Raw genomic sequence first — 9,747 nt, forward strand, 5'->3', positions numbered from 1 at the left:
GTAAAGGTGCATGTGAGAAAGGCAGGGACAACAATATTATATTAGACATCAAAAAAGAAAACTTTTCCTATTTAAAAAAATTACATTGGTTTGCTAACAAAGTTCATGTACACTGTATTTCACACTATTATTCTTTCACATAGTGCTTCATGCGATCATTCCTGGCATTATGTTTTATAAAATTATTCACCTTTGGGGTTTGTCAATCATTATCCCATGTTCTTAGGTTCTCACTGTATCCTTCTGATTTCCTTCACCCCTTCCCTCCTCCACCCACCAAATTGTGCAACCCTGTGGTTTTACCCCTACCTATCCTCACTCCTCTGTCTGTTCTGACCCTTCATTTCTTGGGTCCCCAAACACGTTTTAGTAGTTATCCTTCTATTTTTACACTAATGGTCTTATATGGTATTTGTTCTTATGAGACTGTATTAGTTCACTCACCATAATGCTCTCCAGTTTCTCCAAAGTTATGTAGTATTTTTCTAAATCATTGCTCCTGAGTGCTGCATAGTATTCCATTGTGTGAATGTACCACAATTTCTCAATCCATCCAGTTGTTTTTGGACATTTGGGCTGTTTCCACGTTCTTATAATGGTGAATAACTCTGCTATGAATATCGGTGTACAAATCTCCTTTTGTGCCTCAGTTCTAATGTCCTTGGTATATATTCCTAGTAGTGGAATATCTGGATCATATTGCTTTTCTATGTTCAACTTTTTGAGGAACTCCAAACTGTCTTCCAGAGTGGTTGCACATTTTTGCAATCCCACTGAGAGTTCCTACTTCTTCACATCCTCTCCAATATTTATTACTTGCTGCCCTACTAAAATTGCTACTGGGGTGAGAGGTTATCTTAGTGTGGTTTTGACTTACATCTCTCATATTGCCAGTGATTTTGAGTTTTTCTTCATATGTCTGTTGGCCATCTGAAAGTATTCCTCTGTGAAAAGCCTAAAAAGGAATTTTTGAAGTGTGTGAATTTCATTTATCAAGTGATTGATTCAGTATATGTTTGTATGCTATATGTGCTTAAGATTTGGTATCCTATTTGTCTTCTGGAATCTCCCCTTGCTAAGTTTGCTTTCTGTTTTTGCATCTCCACTCTTGCCAATGCCTTGAGATCTCCAAAACACCACTCTGTGACATAGTGTAAAATATATCATTCATTTCGGTCAGGTTATACAAACGGAGAAATTTTTTAAAAAATTTATTTTTTACTGATTTACATACAAAGTTCATATACATTGTTTTCCACACAGGATCTTTTCCCCTTTCAATTAACCCTCCCTTCTTCCACCAATAAAACTGTGTGACCCCATGATTAAGCCCCTCTCCCCTCCTTGGATCCTCAAACTTGTTCTACAATAATGTTCTTATAAAGTATTTGTCCAAAACAACTATGAGACATCATCTCATCCCAGTAAGAATTGCAAAATTTAACAGAACAGCAAGCAACAAATGCTGGCGAGGTTGCAGAGAAACTGGAACCCTTATTCACTGCTAGTGGAAGTGTAAAATGGTGCAATCACTGTGGAAAGTAGTGTGGCGCTTTCTCAAAAAGTTGCAAATAGAGATACCATTTGACCCAGCAATTCCGCTACTGGGAATATACCCTAAAGAGACCATAACTGACATCCAAGCAGACATATGCAGACCCATGTTTATTGCAGCTTTGTTCACAATAGCAAGGAGTTGGAAACAATCTAAGTGCCCATCAACAAATGAATGGATAGAGATGCTGTGGTATATTCACACAATGGAATACTACGCTGCATTGAAAAACAAGAAATTCGTGCAATATTATTTAAAATGCGTTACCATGGAGGACATTACGCTGAGTGAAATATCTCAGTCACAAAAGGACAAATACTTCATGGCGCCACTGTTGTAGAATGAGACTTACATCAGGGTTGAGGTAAGACTGAGAAAAACTAGAGAAATTATGTATACTGCATTGAAACAGATGAGGGAGAGAACAGTTTAAAAGCGACATATGATAGGGTGTTATGGTTATCACAAGAGTCCAAAATTAAAGTAGCATAGTGGAGTGTACTCAGGGCGGTGGAGGAGTTGTGGGGGGATTGTATACCAATGAAAGAATTTTTCTTTTACTTTTCAAAGAGAGGAGCGAACTAGGGGGGAAGCGTGGGCAGGGAGAAAAATGTAACAATGAACGCATGGAAATCCAAAATCTCTGTAAATGTTCACTAAAATTAATAAAATAAAATGGGACTGAGTTAGTTCACTCAGTATAATTCTCTCTAGTCCTTCCCATGTTAGGTAGTAATTTATAAAATCATTACTCCTGTGCGCTGCATAGTATTCCGTAGTGTGAATGTACCATAATTCCTCAACCCTTTTCATTGTGGTTGGGCGTTTTGGCTGTTTCCTTGTTCTTGCTATGGTGAATAATGCTGGTATGAACATTGGTGTACCAAGTACTCAGTTCTCATTTTCTCAAGGTATAGTCTGCCGCGGGCTGCTGCACTCGGGGCCTGCAAGCCTGGGGTCTAGGGTCTCGAAGAGGGAACACGAAGGTGGGTAGAAGTTTGGCGGAGGGACGGTGAAAGAACACAAGACACACAGTCAAGTGATCTGATGATTTAAATTCTAAGTTATTCTCTTTACACTTAGCATGATACATTTATACCCCATTTTACAATTAGGGGCTTAACAATAGCCAAAAAGACAACGAAACTAAGAACGAAGTTTACATTCTTTTTTGCCCACAGCTATTCTTTATGGTCACGGTTCTTTGGTAATTGGAGAGCATGGACAGCTATTCTTTATGGTCACAGTTCCTTGGTAATTGGAGAGCTTGGTAGACAATGGCTTTTTGCTTAAACTTTCTCATAAACCTGTTCTCAAACCCGTTTTCCAACTTGTTTGGGTTACAAAGTTACAAAGTAAAAAAGTTACATTTTAAATTTAAGCTGATACATTTTACATTTTTAGCTAAATTTACAATATTATTTATTTCCATTCAAGAGACAACACTTTTACGCCTTCCATTATTCCAGGGGTGATCACTATCTCAATAAGGGGATTTAGGTTCCTACAAAGGATGTTTTGGCCTAAATTCATTATCCCAATCGCATGTTTCATGATTTATTTTACCACCTATACCTCTCATAACATCTTCCCTCTGGTCACTTTCAAACCTTTTGAAAAATATATCCCAAGACACAAAACCATCAGGGTGTTTTGCATTAAATTAATAATGTTCTCCAGTATATGGAAGAGGTTTATCTGTAGGCTCTGGTATTCTGTAAGGGCCTTTCCCAATAGGGGGCTGCCACAAAAGACCATTACCTAACAGATAAACGATTCTTCCACCTGGTGATCTCGTGGTGGGGGGCAAGGGTTTGGGGTTTTTTCTTTGAAGGAGTTCTTACAAGCCCTAGAAATCTAGGAATCTCTGGGGTAGTCGTCTTTGGGATTTCCACCATTAATTCTTTTTGTTATAATGCATCCATGGATTCCCCTGAAATCATATTATTCTTGAGAAGTTTAGTAATGCTAGAAGAACCAGAGGTAATGTTTGCGTATTAAAGTCGTCACCTCCATTTAGTTCCTTCCTGGAAACATCTAACAAACTTTTAGTAAAAACACTTTGTGTAAAGGACACAGCCTTCTCCCCCTGTCCCACATAGAAAACACAAAGAGACAATAGAAGAGAAATTACAGAAAGACCAAGAACAATCATGGAGAAAGCACACGTTCCAAGAGGCTGACTTCCTTGAAGTTTTTGCCTCAATTGGGTGATTTTGTCGCACAGACTCCCTTTGAGTTGGTGTGGCAATAGTCCAAGCAGTGAAATTGCTGGACCATATGGAATTTCTGTGCTCAGATTTTAGAGGAAATGTCAAATACCCTTCCAGACTGGTTGTACTATTTTACAATTCCGCCAGCAATGTGTAAGAGTTCCTATCTCAGCACTTCCTCTCCAACATTAATTACTTTCTGCTCTGCTAAACTTTTCCACTGCTACTGGGGTTAGAAGGATATCTCATGTTTTTGATTTGCACCTCTCTTATTGCCAGTGATTTTGACCATTTCATCATGTGTATATTTGCCATCTGAATGTCTTTCTCTGTGAAAAGTCTTTCCATGTCTTTTGCCCATTTTGTAATTGGATTATCAGCCTTTTGCTTCTGGAGGCCCTGTAGGATTCTGTAAACTTTCATGATGAGATTCTTGTCTGAGATGGTATTGCCAAATGTTTGTTCCCAGTCAGTAGGTTTTCTTTTCATCCTGTTGGAAAAAGTTTTTGATGAGCACAGAGATTTTTTTTTTTAAAAAAAGGTCCCATTCATCAATTTTATCCTATTCAGGTTGTGCATTTCTGGCTGTATTTGGCATTCACTTTATACCGTAGACAAAGCCTTCTAAGCTTTGTCCCAGTTTATCTCTTATGAACTTTATGGTTTTGAGCTTTATTCTGAGGTCTCTGATGGACCTTGAGTTGATTTTTGTGTATGATGTGAAATGTGGATCTTGTTTCAGCTTTCTGCAGGTAGCAGTCCAATTCTGCCAGCACCATTTGTTGAAGAGTTTGTAATTTCCCCATGCGATAGGCTTTATTTCCTTGTCAAATATCAGTTTATCATACAAAGATGGATCAATTTCCAGATTCTCAATTCTGTTCCACTAGTCTATGTGCCTGTCATTGTACCAGTACCATGCTGTTTTGGTTACTACTGCTGTGTAGTAGCTTTTGAGGTCAGGGAATGCTATGCCTCCCACTTAATTTTTGTTCTTCAGAAGTGCTTTGCGTTTGGCTAGGATTTTGTTAAGGATTTTTGCATCTATGTTCATGAGAGCTAGTGGTCTGTAGTTTTCTTTTTGGTAATATCTTTGCCTGGTTTTAGTATTAGTGTTATGCTTACTTCATAGAATGTCTCTGAGAGTGGTCCTTCCTTTTCTATATTTTGAAGTAACAAAGAAGAATTGGTGTTAAATCTTCTCTTAATGTTTGGTAGAATTTAGCTGTGAAGCTATCTGCTCCAGGACTTTTTTGTGGGGGAGTCTTTTTATGACCTTTTCAATTTCTTCTTCTGTGATGGGTCTGTTCAAGTGTTCTACATCTGATGGTGTCATTCTGAGTAGGGCATGTGTTTCAAGGAATTTATCCATTTCCTCTAACTTTTCAAATTTATCTGAGTATAGCTTTTCTTAATATTCCAATATTATAGATTTCATTTCCTCTGGTTCTGATGTGATGTCACCTCTATTATTTCTTAATTGAGTTGTTTCTTCTTCTTTTTTCTTTTGTTAATGTTGCCATTGGTTTGTCAATTTTATTGGCCCTTTCAAAAAACCACTGTTGGTCTTCTTAATGGTTTCAATTGTTTTTCTGTTTTCTATCTCATTGATTTCAGCTAATACACTGATAATTTCCTTTCTCCTAGATGTTGTTGGGTTAAATTGTTTTATTTTGAGTAACTTAGCTGTGAGTGGGAAGCCTTTTGTCTAGATGAACAGTATCTAGTGAGTGAGCCTTTGTATTTAAAGTTGGTTAGTCCTGCCTGAGTGTGAGCCTCCCACTTGGTTCAGTTAGTCCTGCGGGGTGGTATTATTATTATTATTATTATTATTATTATTATTATTATTATTATCTTGAAAGCAGGATGTAAACTGTTTTAGTGATTCTGATTTTGTTAGCCATCAACTGTAAGGTATTTAACTGTTTGTGATTTAATCCACAATCAGCTGTGGGTGGAAAGCCTTTTATGTAGGCAAGCAGGATCTGGTGTTTGGATCTTTGTATTTCAATTTGCTTGTGTTCTGCCTAAGGGAGAGCATCCAGCTTGCTTCAACTGGATCCTGGAGGATAAGTGTATTTGATTTACTTGAAAGCTGGATATAAACTGCTTGATCAATTTTTTATTGTATTAGCAATCAGATTAGTGCATTGAATTCTGGAGGATGTGTTTTCTATTTATTTGAATGTTGGTTGTAAATTCTTTGAGTGTTGCATGCAGATTGCATTTGCAGTCAAGTGTAATTTGATTAACAGTTTCTAATTTTGCTTAAAAACAGATGTAGGTGTGAAGCCTCTTGTGTAGGCAAAAAAGATTTGGTAGATGGATCATTGTAGTAAAAGTCAGCTAGGGCCTGCTTGACTGTGACCATCCAGCATGGTGCATTAAAATCCTAGAAGGTAAGTGTTTGCTCGGTTTTGTTTCATTTTTTTGTTTGTTTTGGGGTATTTGTTGTTTTCTTTTTAATTTGCTAGAAAGGTCGGTGTAAACTAGGCATTTCTGATTGATATAGCAATGAAGTGTATGCTTATTAATTGTTTCTGATTTTGTTTACAATCAGTTAGGATCTGGAACCCTTGTGCGTAGGTAAACATGATCTAGTGGGCTGGCTTTTGTATTTAAAAGTCTTGGTCCTGCCTGAGGGTGAGCCTCCAGTTTTCTGTATTTGGAGCCTGGAGGGTAAGTGTTTTTTACTTACTTGAACTCTTTGGGTTTAAATTTTTTGGTTTAACTCTTAAGTTGATTAACTGTTTCTGATTTCATCTACATTAGCTGTATGTGGTAACACTCTTGTGTAGGCAAACATAATCTGCTGGATGGGCCTTTGCATTTAAAAATCAGTTCAGTCTTCACTGAGTATGAGCCTCCAGCTTGGCGCAGATGGATGGTGGAGGGTAATTGCTTTTTGTTTACTTGGAAGCTGGATAGAAACTCTATGGGTGTTTCTGATTGTGTTAGGAGTTAAGTGTAATTTGATTAACAATTTCTGATTTTGTTTACAATCTCCTGTGGGTAGGAAGCTTCTTGTGTAGGCAAACAGGATCTGGTGGCAGGCCTTTGTATTTAAAAGTTGGTTGGGTTGGTGTAGTTAGTTGGATCATGTACATTAAGTGTTTTTCATTTACTTGAAATCTGGTTGTAAACTCTTTGTATTTTTCTGATTGTGTTAGCAGTCAAGTGTAATTTGATTAGCAGCTTCTGATTTCGTTTACCATCAGCTGTGAGTGGGAAGCCTCTTGTGTAGGAAAAAAGATCTGATGGATAAGCTTTTCTATTTAGAATTTGGTTAGGTTCTACCTGAGTGTCAGCCTCCATCTTGGTGAATTGGGATCCTGGAGAGTATGTATTTTTTTATTTACTTGAAAGCTGTATATAAACTGGGCACTTGGAATTGTGTCAGCCATCAATCATAAGTTGATTAATTATTTCCAGTTTTGTTTATTATCAGCTGTGGGTGAGAAGCCTCTTGTGTAGGCAAAAGAGATCTGGTAGCCAGGCCTTTTTATTTAAAAATTGGTTGGGTCCAGCTTGATGGTGAGCCTCCAGCTTGATACGGTTGGATCCTGCAGGGTAAAGGTTTTTCACTTACTTTAATGCTGGGTGTAAAACTTGGAGCTTTTTCTGGCAATCAAGTGCAATCTCATTGAGGTTTCTGATTTTGTTTACAATCACTTGAAGGTGCCAAGCTTCTTGAGTAGGCAAACAGGATCTGGTGGGTGGGCTTTCGTATTTAAAAGTCAGTTGATTCTTCCTTGGGTTGAGCCTCTAGCTTGGTACAGTTGGATCTGGAGGTTAAGTGTTTTTTATTTACTTTAAAGCACAGCATAAACTCTTTGGATGTTTCTGATTTTGTTAACAAAGTGTAAGCTGATTACCTGTTTCTGATTTTGCTTACAATCAGCTGTGGGCGGAAGCTCTTGGGTAGACAAACAGGACCTGGTTGGTGGTCCATTTTTATAAAGTCTGTTGTGGACTGGCTGACAGTGAGCCTCTAGCTTGGTGCTTTTGGATCCTGGATGGTAAGTGTTTAAGATTTACTTAAAATCTGGTTGTCAACTCTATTAGTGTTTCTGATTGTGATAGCAGCCAGGTGTAATTTGATTAAAATTTCTGATTTTGTTTACAATCAGCTGTCCATGCCTCTTGTATAAGAAAACAGGATTTGGTGGGCTGGCCTTCTCTTTTAAAAGTTGGTTGGTACAGCCTGAAGGTCAGCCTCCAGGCTTTTGTAGTTATACCCTAGAGTGTAAGTGTTCTTGCTTTACTTGAAAGGTGGGTGTAAATTGTTGGGGCCTTTCTGATGGTGTTTGCAATGAAGTTTAAGTTGAATAACAGTTTCAGATTTTGTTTACAATCAGATGTGGGTAGTAAATCTCTTGTGTTGGGAAATAGAATCTGGTGGGTGGGATTTTGCATGTAAAATTCAGTTGGGTCCTGCCTCAGGGTAAGTCTCAAACTTAGAGCAGTTGGATCCTGGAGAGCTAGAGTCTTTGATTTACTTGAAAGATGTGTGTAAATAGTTTGGACTTTTCTGATTGTGTTAGCAATCAAGTCAAAGATGATTAACTGTTTCCAATTTTGTTTGCAATCTTCTGTGAGTGGGAAGCCTTTTGTGTAAGCAAACAGGATCTGGTCGGCAGGCCTTTGCAGTGAAAATTCAGTTGGTCACCTGAGGGTGAACCACCAACTTGGTGCAATTGGATCTTGGAGGGAGTTTTTAATTTACTTCAATGTTTGGTATAAACTGGGTGTTTCTAATTGTGTTAACAATGAAGCATAAGCTGATTAGCTGTTTCCAACTTTATTTATAATCAGCTGTGGTGGGAAGCCTCTTGTGTAGGCAAACGTGATCTGGTGGGCATGCTACTATATTTAAAAGCTGGTTGGGTCTTGCCTCAAGATGAGCTTGATTGCTAGCAATCAACAGTAAGCTGATTAAGTGTTTCTTATTTCATTTACAATCAGCTGTGGGTGGGAAGCCTCTTGTAAAGATAAAAATATGCTGGTGGGCCTTTTTATTTAAAAGTCAGTTGTATCCTGCCTGAGGGTGAGCCGCCTGCTCTGTGAACTTGAAAACTGTGTTTTTCTGATTGTGTTAGCACAAGTGAAAGCTGATTGTTTCCCAGTTGTTTACAATCAGCTGTGGGTGGGAAGCCTCTTGTGTAGGCAAATAGGATTTGGTGGGCTGGAATTTGTACTGAAAATTTGGTTGGTGAGCCTCCTACTTGGTGCAGTTGGATCTTGGAGGGTAAGAGTTTTTTATTTACTTGAATGTTCGGTGTAGTACATTTGGGTGTTTCTAATTGTGTTGTGTAAGCTGATTAACTGTTTCCAATTTTGTTTACAATCACCTGTGGTATAATGTCTCTTGTGTAGGCAAACAGAATCTACTTGGTGGACCTTTGTATTTAAAAGTGGGTTAGGTTCTGCCGAAGGGTGACCCTCCAGCTTGGTGCAGTTGAATCCTGGCAGGTAGGTTATTAGATTTACTTGAAAGCTGAGTGTAACCTGTTTGTGGATTTTTTATTGTGTAAACAGATTAACTATTTTCGATTTTGTTTACACTCAACTGTGTGTGTAATCAAACATGATGTGGTGGTGTACCGTTGTATTAAAAGTTGATTGGGTTCTGCCTGAGGATGAGAATTGAGCTTGATGTAGTTGTATCCTGGTAGGTAAGTGGTTTTTATGTACTTGAAAAGCAGATGTAAACACCTTTGCAATTTCTGACAGCAATCAAGCATGAGTTAATTAATTATTTCTCAAGTTATTTACAATCAGGGCCTTTGTATTTAAAAGTCAGTTGGCAAGACAGCATGGTACTGGTACAATGACAGACACATAGATCAATGGAATAGAATTGAGAACCCGGAAATCAGCCCGTCTATTTATGGGCAATTGATTTTTGACAAAGAGATGAAATCAGTTAGGTGGGGAAATGACAGACTTTTTAACAAGTGGTCTTGGCAAAATTGGAAA

Source organism: Elephantulus edwardii, unplaced genomic scaffold, assembly GCF_000299155.1.
Source record: "Elephantulus edwardii isolate Elephantulus edwardi_28Jun2011 unplaced genomic scaffold, EleEdw1.0 scaffold00355, whole genome shotgun sequence".
Taxonomy (NCBI): domain Eukaryota; kingdom Metazoa; phylum Chordata; class Mammalia; order Macroscelidea; family Macroscelididae; genus Elephantulus; species Elephantulus edwardii.